The following is a 25,285-nucleotide window of genomic DNA, read 5'->3' as shown; positions in this document are numbered from 1 at the left end:
TACATACTGGATAGACTAAACATTTAAATACAAAGAGGGAAACTGTAAACATACTTGAGGGATATGTCAGTGTGGTCGGGAAGGATTTTGAAGCAGGAACTCAGAGAAAGCATTAAAAATATGTAGATAAAACTCCACTAAGTGAAAACTCCTAAATTGGGAGAGATTTGTCACATACAAATTCAAATACGTGTTAAAAATTAAGACAAAAATAAAAAATCTGTATCATAAAAAGAAACTGATATAGTCCTTCAAGAGTTCTTACATACAGAAATAAGGCAACAATAAAAAAATAGGATGTAAATGATTGTTAGTTATATGCTGAAGTCCAATTCAAAAGTAATCAAAAATATGAATTAAACATTTTAATGGGGGGGCGCCTGAGTAGCTCAGTTGGTTGAGTGTCCAACTCTTGATTTCAGCTAAGGTCATGATCTCATGGTTTGTGCCCTGGAGCCCTGAGTCGGGCTCTGTGCTCACAGCGTGGAGCGTGCTTGGGATTCTCTCTCTCCTTGTCATTCTGCCCCTCCTTCTCTTGTGCATGTGCTCTCTCTCTTTCTCAAAACTAAATAAATAAAATTTATAAAAATTAAATGTATTTTTAGCAGAAATGAAAAATATAATTATCTGTATTGATGGGGGAATACATAAAATTCCCTCAACTATATATCTATGTATATATACATATATACAACATACGTACATATATATTATTGAGGGAATTACAATGGTATAAGTTTGGGCAATTTCTTAATAAAAGCCAAAATACTTGGATAACACCTATTGTTTGGCATATGATTAGCTCTCTTACTGACTGTAACTAGCCATAGTTTTATTGCCCATAACATGAGAATAACAGTAATAATTTCTGATTATTTGTGTTGTATTTATTGGCATAGAAAGAAATTAACTTGTTATAAAGTAAGAAGAAATTACCTAATTGTATATATTCAGGTACCCAGTTATGTACCTTAATAAAGAAAGAAAGTGGGAGGCATACAAACAAAAGTTATCCCCTGGTGATTGGATTACATGACTTTTTTTTTTACTTTAATGAACTCCTATTAATTGTGTAATTAAGTATAAAATATAAATCAAGCCATAAATTGAGTAGGAGTATAAAGCAGAAATTGTATTTCCTTGCCCTTGAGTGTAATCAAATGGTAGTGCCTTTTACCAACTAACTTTACTAACACTTTCTTTGTGGTGTTATAAATTGTACTTCCCAAGAGATTGCTCCAAGTCTTTTTTTTTTTTTAATGGATCTAGCCTCTGTGAGAAGTCAGGTACGATGACGTCCCAGCTTATTTCTTTGCACCTGTTTTATTGGAGCTTCAATGTTTCCCATTGTTTATTGGCCTTAACTGTAATACAAACCCCACTCTGTCCATCTTCCAGGTTGGTGTGGATTTCTCTATTAATTCATTCCCCATTTGCTACCTTCTTACCATGTTTTCACATTCCCCTAAACCCTTGCGTATTCTCTATATTTACACTAATAGATTTTGTGCTAGCCTTCTTTTTCAACTAGTCCATCAATGAACCAAACAACAAGCTCACATTAAAGGATTTAGACGTTTTACATCAGATGAGTTATCAAATGATAAAGACGTTCAGATAGATAAAAATATTTTTGGTGATCAAGACTTTAGTTTTTTTACCTGTGCCATTTAAAATACCCCATCTCAAAACAGTGTGGAGGTTCCTCAAAAAATTAAAAATAGACCTACCCTATGACCCAGCAATAGCACTGCTAGGAATTTACCCAAGGGATACAGGAGTACTGATGCACAGGGGCACTTGTACCCCCGTGTTTATAGCAGCACTCTCAACAATAGCCAAATGATGGAAAGAGCCTAAATGTCCATCAACTGATGAATGGATAAAGAAATTGTGGTTTATATACACAATGGAGTACTGTGTGGCAATGGGAAAGAATGAAATATGGCCCTTTGTAGCAACGTGGATGGAACTGGAGAGTGTGATGCTAAGTGAAATAAGCCATACAGAGAAAGACAGATACTACATGGTTTCACTCTTATGTGGATCCTGAGAAATGTAACAGAAACCCATGGGGGAGGGGAAGGAAAAAAAAAAAGAGGTTAGAGTGGGAGAGAGCCAAAGCATAAGAGACTCTTAAAAACTGAGAACAAACTGAGGGTTGATGGGGGGTGGGAGGGAGGGGAGGGTGGGTGATGGGCATTGAGGAGGGCACCTCTTGGGATGAGCACTGGGTGTTGTATGGAAACCAATTTGACAATAAATCTCATATATTGAAGAAAAAAAATAAAAAATAAATAAAACTTTCAAAAAAATAAATAAATAAAAAATAAAATACCCCATCTCCTCAGTATAAAAATAACATGTTGCATGTTCAAAGTAGTTGTAATATGTGTCTAATAATGCAGTTTGCAATTCTATGTTATGTGCAAAAGAAAAAGGAAAACAGGGTTCTAAATGAAGAGTTGGGCTCAGTGGCTTCAACAGCTGTTACTTGCCATTTATTAAATTTATTTAAGTAATAAAGCACAAGACTATGCAACTGTGGTGAAACTTCTCAATTGGTTTCAATACAACATAGAGTTGATTAAGGTTTTTATTATATCTATCTATCTATCTCTTACCATTTGACTTTCAACTATTTAAAATATATTTGTCAGTTGTCTACTAAAACTCAGAATACCAATGCTTAAATTTTTATGAAGTTCCTTGTGGTCGGATGGTGACATATTTCATCAACTATTTTTATAATATTTTATAATATCATATTCTATAATGGTCTGCTATATGGGGTTGTTTTTATAAAAATATGTGAATAACACTTAAAATACAAAATGTTGTTGCTTGAAAATTGGAATGGCAAGATCAGATCTAGGATTTTTTTCAACTGGAGAAGAAAAATGTGATGAGATCAGAGGATAGTGACAAAAGGAACCCCATTTTTTAACTACGTTGGGCACATTCTTTTTTGTTTCCCAATAGTAAAATAAAAGTTGTAGCACGAAATATTACAGAATTCTTGCTGAGATTTTTCTTTTGTAATGAACTCTGGATTCATATGGCATCAAAGGGTGAGGAAAAAAGTTGGATTAAGCCCATTTCCAGCTTGCTGTTCTTATTTCTTTATAGATGCCTGCCTACTTTCCTGGGTCTGAGTCTCCAAGGATGATGTTAGGTTTACTTCTAAAAGAAAATATTATCAGCAATCCCGCACTTCTGAGCAACACTAGCATAACACGTAGACCCCTGACACTATTTCTTCAGTGTATTAGGCAATGATCTTAAGAAACCACGAAGTCCTTAGTTATCTGACTGTGAGTTGCAGGTGGTAAACATTTGATTAGAACCAACCATCACATTTAAACTCCTAGACCATTGCTTATTAGAGTTTTATTTTGTTTTTCTTTTCCAGTTAATTTTATTGGAAATATTCCGGGGGGGGGGGGGTTGCAAGTAATTTCATGAAACAAATCTGTTTGGGGAATAATTTAATATTGAACACAAAATTGTATCTGTCCATTGGATTTCATGTTGGGTTGATTTAATTCAGAAACAATATATGAATTATCCAGTAGTTTTACTTAAAAATTTTTCCTAGTTTTTACTTCCTTTAAAATTCTTATACACTTAAATTTTATCTTACTAATGGACAGTTAAAATGTAATTGATACATAAAAATATAAGTTTGCTTTTCATCTTAAACTAGAGCTTTTCTAAATTAAATAAATGCTAAAAAGGTCTTCAAACTGAGGCCATAGTAGATACTCTCATAGAAATGACAGCAATAATGGGGCGCCTGGGTGGCTCAGTCGGTTGAGCGGCCGACTTCCGCTCAGGGCATGATCTCACAGCTCGGGAGTTCTAACCCCGCGTCAGGCTCTGTGCTGACAGCTCAGAGCCTGGAGCCTGCTTTGGATTCTGTGTCTCCCTCTCTCTCTGCCCCTAACCCATTCACATTCTGTTTCTGTCTCTCTCAAAAATAAACATTTAAAAAAAATTAAAAAAAAAAGAAATGACAGCAATAATAATTAGATGTCAACCATATGTTATTTGTACCTATTACCAGATATCAATAATCTGCACACAGCACAAACAGCTCTTCTTATTTTCTATACACTAGAACAATCTCTAGCTAGTTAGTTCTCAAACTAAGAAAAGAGAAAAATCTGTTTCAGGTTCAATATCGTGTATCATATTTTAATTCAGAAGATGTATCATCGGCTTCTCTTTGCAGTAACCTGTATCCTAACAGGTAAACCATAGAGAAGAGATTCTAGTTTAAAAAAAAAAAATGTGTTTATTATATAATCTCATTATCTGAAAAAACAGATCATTCTTTCTTCCTGCCAATATTGTCCAAATTTTCCATCATTAGTGTGCATGTAAAATAACACACATCATTTTTTTTTCACTTTGTAGTTTCTTTTTTTTTATGCTCAGCAAATTACGCCTAGTCAGCTTAGCTTGTTTAGACAGATTTTCATAGCTTTTAATTTAAATATTGCACATCATTACTCTGATTTTATGACTTTGGAGTGATACATCAAGGAAACAATCCCACCCTTCCAAAGGCAAACACTGTCACTACACTGGAATAATAAAAATGACCAGAACACCAATAGTGATGAAGGTATCTAACTGTGAAAAAGTCCGCAAGGTGTTTCATGAGCTAAAATGAACTGTATCTGTTGTGAGCTTGTTTATTGTGAGCTTATTATGTTCCAGGAAATAGGCTAGGAACTTGCACTTTCATGAACGTTTTCATCCTCATAACAATGGCATGAGGAAGATACTGTTATTATCATTCTTCAATCTTTTCTACTCTGGATGCTGGAGGATCACTCCACTGAGTAACCCTTGATAAGGTCAGGAGACCAGCAGGTCGATAAATCAGATAAGTATTTCCTGCCCTTGTGCACCTGGGCGGACTCACACTGCATTTTCTGTCCCGCTCCATTCTTCTCTCCCCTCTCTTCTCTTCCCTCCTTGCCTATTTTATTGTTTCTCATTCTTTGCCCCTTACTCTTTATCTTCACTGCAGTACAGTGAGTCTGAGCTGGTATGCCCTTCAGAAACACAAAATAACAAAATTAATACCAAAATCAATTTGACTTCTCCAGTGTGTCATTCATCTGCCTTTTATTTTCTCCAAAGTAGCTTTTCTAAGCATTTAATGTCAGGGAATATCAAGTTTGTTTTGCACTGTGCAAGAGTCTTACACACTTCTATCTTCTCTCAGCATTTTGCCTTTGCTTTTTATGACGAGCAAATTTAAATTGTAGGCCAGATTGTGCCATTACCTGTGCCTGGTTTGTTCATTTGAATACTGTTTCAACTTACACTTATGAGCACCTAAGATTTTCTAACACAGTCCTGGGCTCTGGGCTCTGGAGATGCAACAGTGTAAAGACCAAAACATTGGGAGGAAGGAGCATCCGACAAAGCAGAGTAACTCAGACTTGGGGACTCAGGGGACTTGCAGAAAGTGGCTCTGAGGAAATTGTTTTTGATCTGAGATCTGGTGAAAGGACTGAAGAGGTTTCCGGGCAGTGGGGAAACGTATCTTGGCATTTTCTATACCTGTGGTCTCTCTTCTAAGTATATGTATCAAACCTTTCTGCTCTCTTAGGTTGAGAGTTCTTGAAAGCTAGCATGAATATATGTGAAGCACACCATCAACTGTGTTCATTCTCCCCTCTCAAACTACAGCTCCAAAATTCTTTTTTTTTTTTTCAACATTTTTAATTTATTTTTGGGACAGAGAGAGACAGAGCATGAACGGGGGAGGGGCAGAGAGAGAGGGAGACACAGAATCGGAAACAGGCTCCAGGCTCCAAGCCATCAGCCCAGAGCCTGACGCGGGGCTCGAACTCACGGACTGCGAGATCGTGACCTGGCTGAAGTCGGACGCTTAACCGACTGCGCCACCCAGGCGCCCCTACAGCTCCAAAATTCTAATTACTCAACTGGTAGGTTAGACACAAACGTGTGCATGCGCACGCACACAAAAGAATGAAGTAATGGAGATGCTTCTAAGGAAGGAAGAAAGGGTTCACTGAATTGTCAGGTGCTGATGCAAAACAAGCTATGGCTTCCTAACTTGTGTTCTGAATTTTATCGTTTTAAATTAAGGAGAGTGGCTCTGAGTTTCAGGGAAAGGTGCCAGATTATTTTATTGAGAGTATGAATTCCCCCCAGCTGAGAGAAATAGATATGATAGGTTTCTTAATAGCTATCCATTGTTAAGTTACAAGATCTATTTGTCATTTAGTTCTCATGCTCAATCTTGGTATCTTTGCTGATTTCATTAATTGTAGATTTCAATAGATTTCAGCATTTCCTCTTTCACATTCTCTCTCATATTCTACACTTTTATATTAGAAACATCAAAGTTACTGTCAGTTCCTGTCATGACAAAATCATTTTGGGGAAATAGGTTCATGAGCGTGACAGGACCAAAGAGGAGTTATACATTCCATCTCTTAATCTACATTTCATACTTTGGAAATGCAAAACGGAGATAGCAAAAAGACATGGTCTTCCCCAACTCCACATATCACAACCGCTCAGTAAACAAAGCTCGTCAATGTCGGCAGCTGAGTGGAGGGGCTGACAGCATTTATACAAGTGCTTTCAGGAATGAGTGGGCAAACTCATTTAAAAACTGGGACTATAGCCAATGCACATACCTCTTGGTTTTTTGGTTTTTTTTTTTTTTTTTGCTCTTAAAATGTTTGACAAGTGAAATACTGTAATGTCATGAAAGAGAGGATTCTTGTCATATTTCCAAGTTGGCTGAGTTGAGGAAGCATTGCTGGAAGGTTTTTATTCTTTCAGGATCCCACTCTAAACGGAAGACCCAACTTCCAACATTTTCTCTGTGCTTTCCTCTTTTGCTGTCTTTGGCTTTTGTTTTTATGATGGCCAAAACAGCCCTGTCAGACTTAATAATTTTGGAAAAAGTATTTCAAAGTACCACCCAAAACAATTCATGTATCACTTTGACATGGATAACATGCAGAGAGACAAAAAAGAAAAAAGAAAATACGTTATATTTTGTTATTTTTTCATATTTATACTTGTTAGATGTATTTTCTTTCATAAGAAAGATGAGTTTTGAAATAAAGAAAACAAGTAAGTCAGGAAGAGAAGCAGAGAAATTTGGTGTGAAAAATATAGTCTTTGACAATGGGAAGATTTGGATTTAAACATTTTCTTGGCCACTTAGGAGCTAAGTGACTTACAAACAATTTTCAAAATGTTCTTAAGATCTCGATGCCTCATGTTTAAGAGTAATAATGTCAACTTTCAAATGTTCAAAGGTGGAGAAGATGAAGTGAGTTTACATATAAAAGCTACATGCTGTGGTATGTGGTATTTGTTTTAAATGGTATATTTTGGCTGCTGTTATTATTATTATTAATTATTATTATTATTCTGCCATCCTCAGGAAGCCACATCAAATATAAGGTATGGGTGTTACCTCCTGTGTTTGAATAGTGATCAGTCTGTGACTTCAAGCATCTTTCTGTCAGAATGAATTTCAGATTATGTGAAGGTTCATACATTAAAAGGAATGGAGGAAAAAAAATAAAAAAAAAATAAAAGGAATGAAGGGGTGCCTGGGTGGCTCAGTTGGTTGGGTTTCCAACTTTGGCTCAGGTCATGATCTCACGGTTGGTGGGTTCCAGCCCCGCGTCGGGCTCTGTGCTGACTACTTAGAGCCTGGATCCTGCTTCGGATTCTGTGTCTCCGTCTGTCTCTGCCCCTCCCCCACTTGTTCTCTCTCTCTCTCTCTCTCTCTCTCAAAAATAAATAAAAATGCTTAAAAAAATTTAAAAAAAGGAATGAAGCACAATAGAGGAGATAAACCACAGAACAAATAACAGATCAAAACCACCAGCACCACAATATAGTTAAGTAATGTGGCAAATAATCATGGCCAGATTGTTATTGAGCAGGCTTGGCCCTTATCAGAAGAAAATGTATTACATTGATCCTGTGGTCCCTGGAACAAGAAAGGAAATACAACTTGTATTATTTTAACTAGCATCTTCTCAATATAAAGTCTACCATTATGGAGGAAAATATTCTAAAATGGTGTTTAAATGAACACTGAATTCATTTTAGAACCGGTTTGAGTAATAGAAAAGTAGAAATTAAACTCTTGGCTCAATTGGAAAAATAAAACTTCTTCATCTCATGCCCTTAACTCGTGAGGTTGTGGTACATGATATAAACTATTTATTATGGGGTTGAGATCTCCTACGGTTATGGGAGAAGTTGAGGAAATTAACTGTCAATGGGAGTAGTGGTGGATCAGAGAAACGTCACCAACCAGAGATCACAGAGTGAACTGGGGACAAAGTCTCTGCAGGGCTATGGACTCTGCTTTTGCTGAGTGGATAGCCTTGATGGAAATTCAGCAAGGCAGGCAACTTCCAGGCAGCATAAAGGAAGAAATCAACAACAAAGTGGGACGTGCAAGACAACTCTATAAGGAAAATCAGGAAACCATGAAGACAGAGTGGAACCCCTGTCTCCCACCGACCACATACGTACCCATAGAAGAACTTTCTGCCCTTCATGCCATGGTTGCACACACACCTGGCCCAGAACTCTGAAAACATAGGGAGGAGATGCGATGGGAAGTGGAAGGGTGAGGACATGGTTGTCCCACGTCACTGAAGTGAAGCAGCCAGTCTATGACAATGTGTGGGAGTTTGGCTTGCAGAGTAGAAGTTGTCCTGTTTCTCTCCTGCCTTCCACATCTGCTAATTTCTCGTGTGGTAACCCTAACCCAGAACCGTATCAGGAGGAGAACATGGGAAGCATAGCCTCCATCTTGGCAAAATTGACACAGTAACAAAACAAAACAAAACAAAAAAACTCACAGTAACAAAACAAAACAAAACAAAAACACATCAATGCCTTAAAGATAAAGCAAGTAAATTCTGTTGATTTGATGATAACAAATTGGACAAATCAATTAAGAAAAGATACATTAATCGTAAGAGGTGTGCTTCAGTAAATTTGGGACACATTTTAGGTTTCCGTAAGAAAACAAATGCTAGGTACAGATATTAATTCTTGCTGGTCATTGGTGTTTCTCCTGCATTGTCCTGAAGTCAGAAATTTCTTAAGACTTTCAGGTGGCTCAGTTCTATCAAATACAATCTCTTCCACTCAGGCTCAGAGTGAGACTCAGAGGTACATGAAATTAGAAGCACATGGGGCTGGAATCTCTGAGCTCCTCTTGTGTGCATTATATTAGGTGAGCATCAGCTTCCTACTGTATACAACAGAGCAAATGTTTCACTTGAATCTCGAAATGCTAAAATCTTGAATTTCACTGTAATTCACCACAGCTGAGCGGATGTAGTCATGGCTCCTCGGTCCCACTGTTACTGTTTCCTCCTTCTTCCCTCTGCTGGGAGCTGTCTGTCCATTCTCATCATCTTACACACATCAGGTCAGGTCTCTATGCTAACTAAACTATAAATTCTCCTGCAAAGAAGCATGCTTTTATTATTTTCACATCTGACCTTCTTTCACATTATGATGTTAGGTGGAATGTTTTCTTTCTCTCTCTCTTTTTAAGTCATCTGTACGCCCAACATGGGGCTAGAAATCACAACTCCAAGATCAAGAGCTGTAAGTTCTACTAACTGAGCCAGGAAGGTGCCGCCAGAATATGCTCTTAACAGAGATTTGTGAAAAGGTGAATGCATCAAACCGAAGCCTTTGTGCACATCTTTCGCTTGTCCTTGGTTAGTAAATGCACACGTAGTTGGCTTCTGCTTTGATTTGTGTTTGGTGGCTGCTCTGTAAGTATTTCAAAAACTTGGCCATGGTTTGTCTGAATCATTAGCTTCTTCCAATAGTATCATTAAATTCTTGAGCTTTTGCATGGCGTCTTCTAAATATATTTCAAATTTACAGTTTGATATGCTGTGACCCCATGTTGATACAGAATGAATGGCGGTTGACACACTTCCGTCTTTCTCTTTTTACTTCAAAGAGAACTTGCACGCAACTAAAGGATTGATTTTCTTGGAGAGTATTATCATGTTTTTAACAGTTACCTGCACTTACTCTATTTTACAAGTGTTCCTTTGTGCTTACTGTTGTTATTCTATTACATTTCTTTCCTAGAAATAAATATATAGAACATTTTTTTTCAAGTTTTGCTCACCATTCATTAGTTAAGCTCAGCATTGAGAAAGATGATTAAGAGTATCTTTCAGTTACGGTCACCTGATGGCTCCGTCAGTTAAGCATCTGATTTGAGCTCAAGACATGATCTCATGGTTCCTGAGTTTGAACCCCACATTGGGGTCTGTGCTGACAGCTCAGAGTCTGGAGCCTGCTTTGGATTCTGTGTCTTCCTCTGTCTCTGCTCCTCCCCTGCTCTATGCTTGCCCTTTCTCTCTCTCTCTCTCTCAAAAATAAACATTAAAAAAAAAAAAAGTATCTTTCAGTTATAAAAACAATCAAAGTTTAAAATATTCTATTATTTTAAATGATCCTTAAATTTGAAGTTAATAGAATTATCTCCTTGGTGATGAAAATCCTTTAAATGTTAATTTCAGAGGCGCCTGGGTGGCTCAGTCGGTTAAGCGTCCGACTTTGGCTCACGTCATGATCTCACGGTTTGTGAGTTCCAGCCCCGTGTCGGGCTCCATGCTGACAGCTCGGAGCCTGGGGATTCGGATTCTGTGTCTTTCTCTGTGCCCCTGCCCTGCTCACACTCTGTCCCTGTCTCTCAAAAAGTGAATAAACATTAAAAAAATATTTAAAGGTTAATTTTATTCTTTTGTTTACTTATGTAACATATTTGACCTTTCAGTGTGAGCTCTACACTAATGTAAATTGGGAGAAGAGTTGAAATGTAAACCTATATCATAAACCTGATGAAGTCTAGAAAGTCTTAATCCATATCAATTTTGTCTGTTCACTTTTATGTCCCCTATTTCAGTAGTAGCTACTACTCTTATTAATTAATGTTACAGAAATGACTCCTTGATTGAATTTCTTTTTTTAACACAATTTTAAAGAAAAGAGCTATCTTGTCATTATCAATAGTAATCTGGCAATATAAAAAAGGAAATATTTGAAACTACAGTGTAAATGACTTGGTTCATCTAGTGTATGATCTAGCAAATGATTTATGTTTTAAAACATTATCCTCTGTTGACGATCATATGGCAAAGAAAAGAAATTTGCTTACAATGGGATTTCAAAGGGTACAAAATCATGTATTTCATAGATTTTTAAAGCAACCAATTTTATAGTTGAGAACATATTTCTCCGAAAACAGACTAAAGAATTTCTCTAAAGCAGTTGTGATCAGGCACACTGAAGTGAAATATAGAATCTTAAGCATGAGTGATTTTTTTCCAGTTTTAATTAAATTGACCTTAATAGTGCTGATATGTCCCTGTCTTTAAATTGAGCAGAATTTAATGTGTACATCTTTATAGTAATGGCCTCTTATGAATAACACTTAAAAGTTCTTACCCGTGTACTATGATTAAATGCCTTTATCTTGAGGGACCACATTCTACTTTATTTGATTCATTTTTCCCCCCTCTGTCAACTCTTATTCACCAAAATCAAAAGTTTGGAGTCTGCGTGGTTGCAGAAAAATGTTAACGTGAATTAAATAGCAGAATAAATGAGGATGTGTCTTAAGATCTTTTCCGTGAAAGAAACTGTCACGCTCTTCGCTGATAATCACGTCTACACCCATAGCTTGAACCACCCACCCAAATGTGGCTGATTCTGCTTCCACAAAACCAGCCTCAAACATTCGCCTGTGATTACTTATTTCTCACCTTGTCTTGGGCCTTCTTACTCCGTGGGAGCAGTCAACGCTAATGTTCGAATCACAGTGCCTTTTACTCTCCTCAGATGTGTCTGCCAGTTAATTTTGGGGGTCCCTGCACGCGTTGCACATGCTAGTAGACGTGTCTCCTCCTGGTCAATTGCCCCCTCTGCATCCCCATGAAAGTACCTCACCGCTTCTGTGGGAATGCCAGCTTCTCATTGAGAAACTCAGCTGACCCAGACAGGTGCCCCTGTTCTGCCTTCAGGATGCCCCTGAAGGCAAGTTTCTGGAGCCTGTGGCAGAGCAGCGGGGAGAGCAGGGCTCTAGTTAATCTATGTGCTTCTTATGCCCAAAGAAGCTGGTATAAGAAGGACACTCTGACCCTCCGTTGTTCCTCTGAAGGCAGGAAATAAATCTCCCACATGAAGCTACCCTCCGGGTATAGGGATGACATCCTTTTTGCCAGAGATAGGGAATCTGGGGACTGAGAAGGCTGTATACACAAACCTCATTACTTCACTAATTTGCTTCTGCAATATTTTTATTTTGAATATTTTAGGGGCGCCTGGGTGGCTCAGTCGGTTGAGCGTCCGACTTTGGCTCAGGTCATGATCTCACCGTCTGTGAGTTTGAGCCCCGCCTCTGGCTCTGCACTGACAGCTCAGAGCCTGGAGCCTGTTTCAGATTCTGTGTCTCCCTCTCTCTCTGACCCTCCCCCATTCATGCTCTCTCTGTCTCAAAAATAAATAAACATTAAAAAAAAATTAAAAAAAATATTTTAAATACCTGGCTATTTGCAATGGCTTTCTACTTTTATTAGCTTACATCTGAAAGGCAAAGTGTTTATCAGTAAGAGTAATGGTTGCAAATCAAAGCTTCACATATTTTGGAAAATGTGCTCATGTTTTGTGCTAAACTATTATCACACCCCGTTAGATGCCCCCTGTGTTTCCTCCTGCTAGCATTGACGTGTCAGATGGGCCTCTAAGTTCTGACTGGGTCTCTGCTCGTGGTTAGAATGTGCAGCCTGTGATACAGTTAAAAGTGTATGTAAGACCATTCCTTGAGGCACAGTTTAGTTGATGTATGAGAATGTCATCTGTAAAGTTCCTAAATCGCAGTCTTTAAATCTTTGACACTTCATAGCAACTTCTAGATAAAATAAACGAGTCAAATTAAAAGTAATAATATTCTACCACACTCATAAAGAAAGTCTTCAATCCACATTCAAACATTCTCCACCTCTAGCCTTGCTATGACACTCTCATGTAGCCACTCATTATGATCCTTCACTCCGGCGACTGTACCCAAGTGGATCTCTTTATCATTCCTTGGTTACATTTCTGCTTTCAGGCTTTACTTCAAAGCGTTTTTTATCCTTGTGAGGCCATATCCGCCCTCACACCTCTGAGTGTTGAAGTCCTGTTATCTTTCTAGACTCCCTCCAATGTGACCTTTCTTATGAGGTCTTCTTTGATGACACCAACAAGGAGTCACCTATCCCTTCTTTTATCCCAACAGCACTTAACCATATCTTGGGTAACAGTTACTTTGTTACTGCTCCGTAGCAAAGTGGTGTATGAATACTTTTCTCCCACTAAAATACACAACGGACCAAACCACGTTGTTTGCATACCCCCCTCCATTCTGCAGAAGACCGTCTTGGTAAATAAATGTTAGCACGAGGAATAAATAAAACAAGTATCTGTATTACCTTTTAAAAATGAGGGGCACTGGGGTGGCACAGTCAGTTCAGCCTCTGACTCTTGATCTCAGCTCAGGTCATGATCTTCCAGTTTGTGACTTTGAGCCCCGCATCGGCTCTGTGCTGATGGTGTGGAGGCTGCTTGGGACTCTGTCTCTCCTTCTCTCTGCCCCTCCCCAACTTGTGTGCTCTCTCTGTCTCTCTCTGTCTCTCTTTGTCTTTCTGTCTCAAAATAAATAAACTTAAAAAAATGACAGTTTAGAAGCAAGATTTCTTTGCTCCTTTTGTGCTACACCAGAAATATTAATGGCAATGTTTTGAACCTATTCCTCATATATTATTTTGGACAATGTTAAAATTGCCATGTGTGCTTTCCATGCATGAGACTTTCTTGGTGTAATTTTTACCTTTTCAAAGTTAGATTTTTAAAAATTCCTACAAGTTTGTTTATTTCCTCTCTCACCAGCTTCCTACAGTATTGGTTTCCTTGGTACACAACTTTCCATTTCACTTACTTTTACTGAAAAGATTTAACCCCTGTGTACAAGTTTATATTATATCAAATTAATACAAGAGTGCAAACAGGCTTCATTTTAAAAAGGATGGAAGATGGGCACCTGGGTGGCTAAGTCAGTTAAGCGTCTAACTTCAGCTCAGGTCATGATCTCATGATCTGTGAGTTCAAGCCCTGCATCAGGCTCTGTGCTGACAGCTCCGAGCCTGGAGGCTGCTTTGAATTCTGTGTCTCCCTCTCTCTCTGCCCGTCCCCTGCTTGCCCTGTCTTTCTCAATAAATAAATAAGTAAACATTTTTAAAAATTTAAATGAATAAATAAATAAATAAAATGGAAGATTTCACAAGTTTTCAAGTTACCCTTCAGCAGAATTATGCTAATCTTTGTTCCAGATTTAGTGCAATTTTCATCAAAACAAGCATGTCCTGATCATTGTTGGAAACTATAAATCCTATAGAAATATAACACAGTGAATTTAACTACAAACATTCAGAAAACTATCTGTAGTGCACAATCTCAGAACTAGGAAGAGTGAACAACTAAAAAAAAAAGTTTTACAGCTAAATAGAACATTAATGAAACTTCTAGAGAAACCAATAAGAAACTTTAATTATCTTTTTTCAAGTTGTTCAAATTATTCTATCATGTTAAAGGGAATATAGTCAGTATACTGTACTGGAGAGAACTTGAGGTCAGAATACCTGATTTTAAACTCTTTCTTCCATTATGTATTCACTATGTATAAGTCTACTACGGCAGGAAACCTCTTCTATGCCTCCTCACCGTATTTGACAGTAAAAATGGCAATATTTGGGAGCCTAACATTTTGGTGAATATATGTGTTTATAAGTCAGTTTTAATCACATTAGTATTTAAGTCAAGTTAAAGATATTAGCTAAAATTTTACTATTGCTTGAATCCCTCAATTTGCTCACAGAAATTTTGTGTTTTTTAATAAATGTATTTAAAACGTATTCATTGTCATGTGGGAGCTAAGCCTATAGCATGCATGTGGGACAGTTCAGGGAAGTTAAGAGGGCAAAAAAGTGGTTCTTGTTTGGAGAGAAGGGAAACGTTCTGTATGAAATTGTGAGGGAAAAATATTTTGACCAGAAATTTCCTGCCTTGCCAAACTATGATTCACAAACAATGAACCATAAAGAAATGTTTGGAGATGAAGGTATCCTTGCTGGGAAAAGAATTACACACCTAAATATTTCATCTAACTGTCAGATTATTCAAAGTAAAAATACAAGGGCAGGGACAATAAGATAAAATAATGATGTCAAGCAATGATAGTTGGAAAATATGTACTGTCTACGTACTTTGATTAAACTATACAAGTGCAAGATACAAGTCCCTTATGAGGTACACAGTTTACACATATTTCATCCTGTTTTGTGGGGTGTCCTTCACTTCTTCCATGGTGCCTTTTTTTGGCACACAATGTTTTGATTCTCAACTTAAACAAAATTGGCCAGAAGGCTGAGTTTAGGTGGGAATGTGGACGAGGGGCCAGCATGTGATTTCTTCCCAGTATCAAGGTAATCTAACTCCTTACATGATATACCCCAGGCCTCCCCAGATAGAGTGTTTTAAGACTTGGTTAAAATCCACAAGACTTCGGGGCATCTGGGTGGCTCAGTCAGTTCAACATCTGACTTTTGGTTTTGGCTCCGGTCATGATCCCACGGGATTCTCTGTCTCTATCTCTGACCCTCCCCCACTCACTTTCTCTCAAAAATAAATAAACAATTAAAAAAAATCTGTAAGACATCATATGATCCAGTCTTAGAAGTTCCAGCTCAATTTCAGGGGCAGAAAAGTTAGGTCTGACATGAGTCTCTTGTAGGCAGCATATAGGTGGGATGTAGGCAGCATTTAGATGTTCTTTTTATTCGTCCTGTCACTCTGTGTCTTTTGATTGAAGCCTTTGGTCCGTTTATATTTAAAGTAATTATTGATAGGTATGTATCTATTGCCATTTCATTACTTGTTTTATGGTTGTTTCTCAGAATTTTATGTGACCCTTTATTGTCTTTCTTTCACAGTTTTCTGGAATTTATTTAATGATATATTTGGACTTCTTTTTTCTTTATTTTTCTTTATTTTTTGCATATTTATTAGTGGTTTTTGATTTGTGGTTACTGTTAAGTTTGTATATAATATCTTATGCATCTAGCAGTCTATATTAAGTGGATGGTCATTTAGGACTGAATCCATTCTTTAGTCCTTTCCTCCCAACGTTTTAGGTATATGGTGTCACATTTTACATTATGTGAGTTCCTTGACTGATTTTTACAGAAAAGTTCACTTAAAAAAAATTAATGTTTATTTATTTTTGAGAGAGAGAGAGAGAGACAGAGCATGAGTGGGAAGAGAGAGAAAGGGAGACACAGAATCCGAAGCAGGCTCAAGGCTCTGAGCTGTCAGCCCAGAGCCTGACGCAGGGCTCGAACTCATGAACTGTAAAATCATGACCTGAGCTGAAGTTGGATGCTTATCCCACTGAGCGACCCAGGCACCCCCAGAAAAGTTCACGTTTACCTCTTTTGTGTTTACTATCTTAATACTGTCATTTTTGGTCTTTCCTTCCTACTCAGAGTCCCCTTTACTATTTTTGGCAGGGCTGGTTTAGTAGTCATGAACTCCTTTACCTTTTACCTGGGAAACCATCTCTGCTTCCGCTCCAAATGATAGTATTCTTGGCTGCAGGTTCTTCCCATTCAGCATGTTGAATATGTCATGCCACACCTTTCTGGCTTAGAATGTTTCTGCTGAAATGTCCACCGTTAGGCTTATGGGGTTTCCTTTGTATGTAACTGTTTTCCTTTGTCTTTTTGCTTTGAAGATTTTTTTCTTTATCATTATATTTTGCCATTTCAATTACAATATGTCTTGGTGTGGATCTGCTTCCATTGATTTTGTTGGAGGTTCTCTGTGCTTTCTGGATCTGGATATCTATTTCCTTCCCCAGATCAGGGAGATTTTCAGTTATCATTTCTTCAAATAAATTCTCTGCTGCCTTTTTTCTTCTGCTTCTGGGACTCCTTTAATACAAATGTTTTGTTTTTGTTTTTGTTTTTTTTTTTTTTTTATGGAGTCACAGAGTTCCCTAAATCTATCCTCGTTCTACATAATTCTTTTTCTGTCTTCTGTTCAACTTGATTACTTTCCATTACTCTGCCTTCTAGAACATTAATTTGTTCTCCTTCTTTTTCCAGCCTGCTGTTTATATCATTAAGTGTGTTTCTCATGTTATTTATTGATCCCTTTGCTCTGCTATGTTATTCCTTATCTCTGTGTTAATGGTTTCTCTGTGTCCTCCAGTCTTTTCTCAAGTCCAGTGAGTATCCTTAAGATCATTGCTTTAAATGGTCCAACAGGCATGTTACTTATATCTGTTTTGCTTAGATCTCTGGGCTTAGCCTTGTCCTATTCTTTCACTTGGGACAAATAACTCTGTCTTCTGATTTTGTCTAAGTCTTTGTTTCTGTCTCTGTGTGATAGAAGAGTCAGCTATGTCTCCTGTTCTTGAGGGTAATGGCTACATGAAGAAGAGTTCCTGTGGTGCCTTGCAGTATAGTTGCCCCTGTTCCCCAGGCCTCGCACTTCCAGGAGTGGCTCCAATGTGTGCTGCATGTCCTCTCCTATTATGTCCTGGCCACTTTATTTTTCAGGCCGCTCATCTGCCGAGGCTCCTTTTACCTGACATGGGCAGTGTTTGGTCCCTGGCCTGAATGTGGTGAGTTTTACTTACGTGTATCCTGCTCTGCTTGTGAGAGGAGACCTGTTACTGCCAAGCCCTCCCACAGCGTCTGGGCTGGGATATGTGGTGCTGGCACTGGTTTGGGCTTATTTTCTGAGGGAGGGAGCCCACTGCACCGGGACTGAAACAAGTGTGACTGGGAAACGTCATTCTTCCTGAATGTGTGTGTGGAGTGGGGGAGGCAGGCCTTGGTGTGAGTTAGGTGACCAGTTTCAGCATTGTGCTAGTTCCTGCAGGTGACTCTGTTTATGCTGAGGGGTCAGGGAGAGAAAGGGCACCTTCCAGTTCCTTTGTTCCTGGAGGGGACTTTCTGTGAACACTGCTTCTTTGGGACACGTTCCAAGATGAGCAAATAACCTCCCCACTGTGGGCCCCATGTGCTCCTCAGATTGTTGTTTCCATACGGTATGCCCATGGGCTATTTGCCCTGCCTTTTCTCTAATAGCAGCCCCATGTCCTCAGAGGTCTTCCAGAACCAAGCACGCTGACCTTGAAAATTCCAGGCTTTAAGCCCAGCTGGTTGCAAGAACTCATGAAATTCAGGCCCTCTTGTTTTCCAAGCCAGTTGCTATGGGGAATCATCTTCCTCATGTGCTGCCCTGTGAGCTAGTCTGTCTCTTGCCCCTTCTCCACCACTGCAGCTCCCTCCCCACCATAACAGCCATGATCTACTTGTCTCCTAAGTCACGCCACCACACTTCCTACCTTCTTTGATGTGGCCTGTTCCTTACCTTTAGTTGTGGAGTTTGTTCTGCCAGTCTTCAGACTGATTTCCGGAGTATTGAGGGTGATTTGGTGGTTATCTAGTTGTGTTCATGGGCGAAGCAAGCTTGGGGTCCTCCGACTCTGCCACCATCTTCCCCTCCCTCTCAAAAGAAATCATTTTTGATGATTTTTAAGTATAGGTCGTGCATATAATAACTCATATAATAAAACAATGTTAAGTGGGGTAGTAAATACCACAGAGCAATCTAGTAAACTTAGACAAACTTCATGAGCATTTTCCATAGTAAACCAAAATGTTATGACTAAGAATTAGGAGTTACATATTTCTTTCAACAAAATTATTATGCATTACTCTTTTAATAAGTATCTAGCATATGCAAAGCACAGAGAATATAACAATGAAGAGGAAATTAGTCCTGTTCTTAATAGCTTAATCTAATGGGAGAGACAGCTGATTCCCCTGAAATATCCCCCCCAGTGTAGAAATTATTTAAAGTGAAAAAGGGGTTCACAAAAAAGGAAACAATGAATTCTATTTGGGGGCTTAAACAAAGGTTTGACAAGGTTCATGGCAGTTGAGGTCAGTGTTTTGATAACTTACTTATGTAAAATACATTGTACATAATTTATTTTGTGACTTAATAAAGTCAGATATTGAAAGACATATACCTTTTTAATTAATATAACCAGTAAGTTAAACTAGCATTACTCATGGATGAAATCACACAGCATCTTAGTTTTGTCTTCTATGTCTTTTTAAAATATACTCTGTAGAATTTTTTTTTCCTCCATTGCTCCAGATGGAACTATGATGGTGTCAGGATTTTGTAACCACATGTCATGTCTTCCCACTATAAATTAAAACATTTCATTTCACAAATTAAATTGTATGACACCATTATATAATGGAAGCTTTGAAATTAATTTTAAGTCTATCTACTATCCCCAGGTAGGTAGGAAGGGGTAATTTGATCAGCAAATATCTGCTCTTTGACTTCTAGCTTCTCTCTTTACATGTTTTTCTTCTCTATCTTGTTAACTGTAGTTTCTGAGAAATGGGAGGGATGGGCAAAATAAAAGAGGGAGCAAAAGTGTTTTCACTTGTACCATTGGTGTGTGTTTAATTGCTGTTGTGAGCTTTATTTTAATTTATTTGCTTTTTAAGGCATGCTAAAGCTAGTGATTTTCTTGTATTTATTTTATAGCAGACCACCTTATTGAAAGTTCTAACATATTTACCAATGTGACAGACACTTTTCTTGGTTATTCCAAACCAACAATAATAACATTAGCATAAATATATGTTATGTCTCGGGGCGCCTGGGTGGCGCAGTCGGTTAAGCGTCCGACTTCAGCCAGGTCACGATCTCGCGGTCCGTGAGTTCGAGCCCCGCGTCAGGCTCTGGGCCGATGGCTCGGAGCCTGGAGCCTGTTTCCGATTCTGTGTCTCCCTCTCTCTCTGCCCCTCCCCCGTTCATGCTCTGTCTCTCTCTGTCCCAAAAATAAATAAAAAATGTTGAAAAAAAAAATTAAAAAAAAAATGTATGTTATGTCTCTTTCATTCTAATATTTATATATCTCTTATTTTTATGTCTTAGATTATTATATAGAAACTGCTGGCAAATATTGAATATTAAAGATGATATTCAGCATCCATGTTTTTTTTCCTTGACATTTATATAAATGTTTCTAACATTTTATTATTTGGTATAATGTCTGCTATAGATTTTGAAGATATGCCTCCCAAATTATATAAAATATATAAAAATAGTATATATGTATATATAATTTTTGAAACGAGTTCTGATTTTCCTTCTCTTATTAGTATGAGAGCTTATCATGGAAAATGGAATCAAGATAACACAAGAGGGAGTCTAGGGTGGTCCCTGTAAAACTGAAAGGGGAGTAATATTTGTCCTTCTGGACTCAAGAGACAGTGAGTGTATAAAGCAGACAATAGTAGTGTACTAGTGATTAGTGTGAAAGGGAGTGATTAGTGTACTAGTTTTGTTTTTAAGTTGTATTTATTTCTTTTGAGAGACAGAGCAAGTAGGGGAGGGGCAGAGAGAGAGAAGGAGAGAGAGAGAGAATCCCAAACAGGCTCTGCACTGTCAGCATGAAGCCCAATGGGGGGCTCGAACCCATGAACCATGAGATCATGACCTGAGCTGAAACCAAGAGTTGGACGCTTAAGCAACTGAGCTATCCAGGCGCCCCAGTACACTAGGTTTTGATTTCCTCTACCAACTCCTCGGAAGTGATCATCAATGAGAAAGTGCTGTTTTAGAAACACCTAAATAAATGTTGAAGAATATTGTTTCCAGTGTTCTGCTTCTCAAGACGTTGACCCAGTATAGTTTCCAGCATGGAGTGGGCATGGTGGTGCAAAATGAGGGTGGCATGGGGTCTCATCCCAGAGTCTGAGAGGAATTCCTGGATATACGTGGCTTACCCACAGTGTGAAAGGATCCACACGTTTCTGCTTACTCTAGTGATAAAATGCACAAGGTCCGAGAATGGCCTGTGGACATGCAGAAACCTAATCAGAGAGAAAACTCAGAAAGCATGAGAAAATGGCTAGGATATGGACTTGGTTGCTGTATCACAATATAACCTTTCAAAATTTCCAGTGGAATTTGCCACATTTGGGAGTTGCCAACCCAGATAACAGGCCAGATGAAATTGCAGCAGAAAGAGAATTTGTAAGACATCGTATGGATCCATAGAGATAGAGTGGACATCTTCATAACCAGACACTCTTTGGAGAGAAGGGAGAGTGGCATTTTGAAAGCATTTATCTCAAGAGAGACAATCGCCAAAAAGACTTTCGAATTCAGCAACCAGTAGGAAGCTGAACCTTGGATACCATACCTATTGCATAGTAGATACAATGGAAAGATGGCAATTACACTTGAAAAGACCAAATTATTCTAGATTTGGAAGTATAAATTTTAAGACTATTCAATCTGATGGAAACTTTTCTTTGCATATCTGAGTATATCTTCAAGGAATCTGTGATAATTAATATTAAGAATACCCCCTGCTTATTTCTTTATTAGAAAAATGTTGCATTTCTTTACAAGATGTATTTTAGGTATCATTTGAGAAGGTTATATATTTCTATTTTAACGTGTTAAGGTAGGACAGTGATTCTCAAAATTTTTGACTTATGAACTCGTTATACTTTTTAAAGTTACTGAACACCTCAAAGACCTTTTGTTCACTTGGGTTATTCTATTAATATTTACCATTAGAAGTTAAAACTAAGAAAAATTTTAAGCATTTATTAATTCATTTAAAATAGTAGTAATAAACATTCCATGTTAACTTAAGTAACATATTTTGGTTTAAAATCTTTGTATTTTTGGGGGGCTCCTAGGTGGCTCACTCGGTTAAATATCTGACTCTTGATTTTGGCTCAGGTCCTGATCTTACTATTGGGAGAACGAGCCCAGAGTCAGGATCCCCAGTGAGTGCGGAGCCTGCTTGAAATTCTCTCCCTCCCTCTCCCGTTACCCTTCTCCCACTTGCACTCTCTTTCTCAATAAATAAATAAATAAGTAAATAAATAAAATAATTATATTTTGGTAAAAAAAGAAAAATGGTTAGAAGAATGGCACTGGTTTGCATTGTTGCAAATGGCTTTAGTGTCTGGCTGGATTTTTAAATTTGCTCCTGAATTCATTGTTCATACTTCGTGTACTTTATCTACACATCATACTTCATGCAGCCTCTGGAAACTCCACTCCACACTCGTAAGATAATGGCACTACAGCAAACATACAACATATTAGTATCATTATGAAAATAGCCTTTGAGCTACTGAAATAATGTCAATTTGTGGTTTATAGTCAAGGTGTATGGCTTTCCTGTACAGATTGCTAGATAATCAAAAACTTATATAAGGTAGAGGACATGTGCGTTGTTCTGAGTCTTCTGGTGTCCACCCCATTCCCTAGCCCAACCTCTGGTCTCTCTTCTGGACTCCCCTGATCTACAGGTGATGCGGTACGTAAGTGACCCCTCCTGGCCATGAGTCTTCAGGGCTCTACTCTAGCCCGGATTGGCCACTGGTACCACAAGATTCAGGTGATTCCTTGCATATATTATATCTTGTGTAGTCACTGGCTGCTTGCTTCCAATCCCGCTATAATTTGAGTTATTGTTACATTGTGAGAATACTTCAGAAACTCAATAATCTATTACTTACCAGTACACATATATTTGAGGTTCATATTTTTGAAATTGCTGGGCTGGTCATTGACTGTTTTATTATGTTGGCAGAGATATAAGAGCAAATAAAACCGCAAGCTTTTATTTAAAAAAAAAATGGTTCAGCTTTTTGAAGACTTTGAGCCTTTGTGTGTTTAAGCGTGAGACTATGGTTAAGCTTGAGACTATGGTGAGTTTGCAGGTAAATTTAGGAAATTTAGTGTTCTGTAAAGCAAAGCTGGCTCCTGTGATAGGAACATCACTGTTCCATATGCTAAAGCGTGCAGTGGCAGGGTGGAGCGTTGATTGTTTTTACTTTTATAGAGCCTAAGGGATATTTTTCTGTATATTAGTTTGTATGCTTATGAAGTTAATGGTGTCTGAGAACACCAAAAAGGAAGTTTCTTTTGGATAACATTTGATGATTACTCTCATAAAAAATTAATTTAAGTAAATTTTGACAACTTAGACATCAGCTACTCTTTTTTATTAAGTTTTTAAATTCTAATTCCTATACAGTTAACATACAGCGTTATATTAGTTTCAAGTGTACAATGTAGTGATTCAACAACTCTATACACAACTCAGTGCTCGCCACGATAAATGTCCTCTTAATCCCCTTCACCAATCTCACCCATTCCCCCCACCCACCTCCCCTCTGGTAATTATCAGTTTGTGCTCTATAGTTAAGAATCTGTTCTGGATTTCTCTCGGTCTCTGTCTCTGTCTCTCTCATTCCTTTGTTTTGTTTGTTAAATTCCACACATGGCTGAAATCATATGGTATTTGTCTTTCTCTGACTAATTTCACTTAGCATTATACTCTCTAGCTCCATCCATTGCAATGGCAAGATTTCATTCTTCTTTATGGCTGCATAATATGTAAATATATATATATATATACACATATATATATACACATATGTATATGTGTATATATATATGTGTATATATATATATATATTTATCACCTCTTCTTTTTCTTTTATTTTTTAATATTTTTTTACATTTATTTTTGAGAAACAGAGTGAGACAAAGCGTGAGCAGGGGAGGGGCAGAGAGAGAGAAGGAGACACAGAATCTGAAGCAGGCTCCAGGCTCTGAGCAAGTGCAGAGCCTGATGTGGGGCTTGAACCCATGAACTGTGAGATCATGTCCTGAGACGAAGTCAGACGCTCAACCGACTGAGCACCCAGGCACCCCTCACCTCTTCTTTATCCATTCATCAAACAATGGACACTTGGGCTGCTCCCATAATTTGGCTATTATAAATAATGCTACAACAAAAACAGGGGTGGAAATATTCTTTCAAATCAGTATTTTTGTATTCTTTGGGTAAATACCTACTAGTACAATTATTGGATCATAGGGTAGTTCTATTTTTCGTTTTTTGAGGAAACTCCATGCTTTCTCCACAGTGGCTGCACCAGTCTACATTCCCAACACAGTGCATGAGGTTTCCTTTTACATGAATTACTCTTCATGAAGGCATTAATGATTCTACTACAGAGAGCAGATATATAGGATGTGTCAAATAACGATTTAAACCATATAAAATTGCTATCATTTTCAGATTAAAATGTACTTCCTCAACCTCCACTCCTAGGGTTTACTGTCTCTCAATACATCCAGTGAATTTCTTAAAACTCAACAACTCAAAACAATGTATTAGTAGCAACTAAATTGAAGAAATTTATGCTAGTCTTTATCTCAACCAAAAAGAAGTCACAGTACTAGAAAGAAAATAACCTTGTTCTAAAGTAGGACATTAAATTGTTTGTATCATGGAGCCATTCAGCAAACTGATGGAGTCTGTGACTCTTCTCTCCAGAATAGAAAAAGGAACAAGTCCACAAAATGTTCCATAAAATTTCACTGAGTTCATGATATTCATCTGTGAACTTTGAAAGGTTTCATGGATCCCAGATAGCTGAAGAAACTTTATAAATGAAAACACGTATAAATTTTAATGAAATGGAAATTACCAGCTGTACTAATTTTGATAAATGTTTCAGTCTTTTACATTTAATGATCATTATCTATTGGTGTAGCCAAAGCTGAAAATTCAAAAACTTATTATTCCAGACAACACTCATGGATGCTGGCTGCTTCAGAATTAAAATTCTGACAAATTCACAATGGTGTTTTCTGACTTGTGTCTTCTCAATGCCAAAACTCAGAGAAAAATGCAGTTTGTTGAAAAAAAATCAGTGAAATGATGTCATTAAGCTAAAAAACATTTTGAGTGGATTTATCGCATTTTATTATAAGTCATCAGATGAGCCCTTACTATCTTACTCATGAAAGTGTGGCTGATCAGGAGTTCTGTGTTTTTTCCTTCTGGACCAGCTGTCCAAAAGAAATCTAATGAGAGCTACAAATGTATTATTCAGTATTCTACTATATTTAAAAAGGGGTGATATTAATTTTAATGTTATAATTTTATTCAACACAATATATCCACAATATCATTATTTCAACATGCAACCAATATAAAATAAATGTCCATTATATATATATATATATATAT

General features: G+C 37.7%; 1 pseudogene; it reads left to right on the top strand.

The window, feature by feature from the left end:
- Positions 1 to 8,644: 8,644 nt before the first annotated feature.
- Positions 8,645 to 25,285, top strand: part of LOC131493657 (mitochondrial intermediate peptidase-like) — a 57,472-nt pseudogene continuing 40,831 nt past the window's right edge.

This window comes from Neofelis nebulosa, chromosome 13 (genome assembly GCF_028018385.1).
Source record: "Neofelis nebulosa isolate mNeoNeb1 chromosome 13, mNeoNeb1.pri, whole genome shotgun sequence".
Classification (NCBI taxonomy): Eukaryota; Metazoa; Chordata; class Mammalia; order Carnivora; family Felidae; genus Neofelis; species Neofelis nebulosa.
The sequence above is the reverse complement of the archived record's forward strand: the minus strand, read 5'-3'. Positions and strand labels throughout refer to the sequence as shown.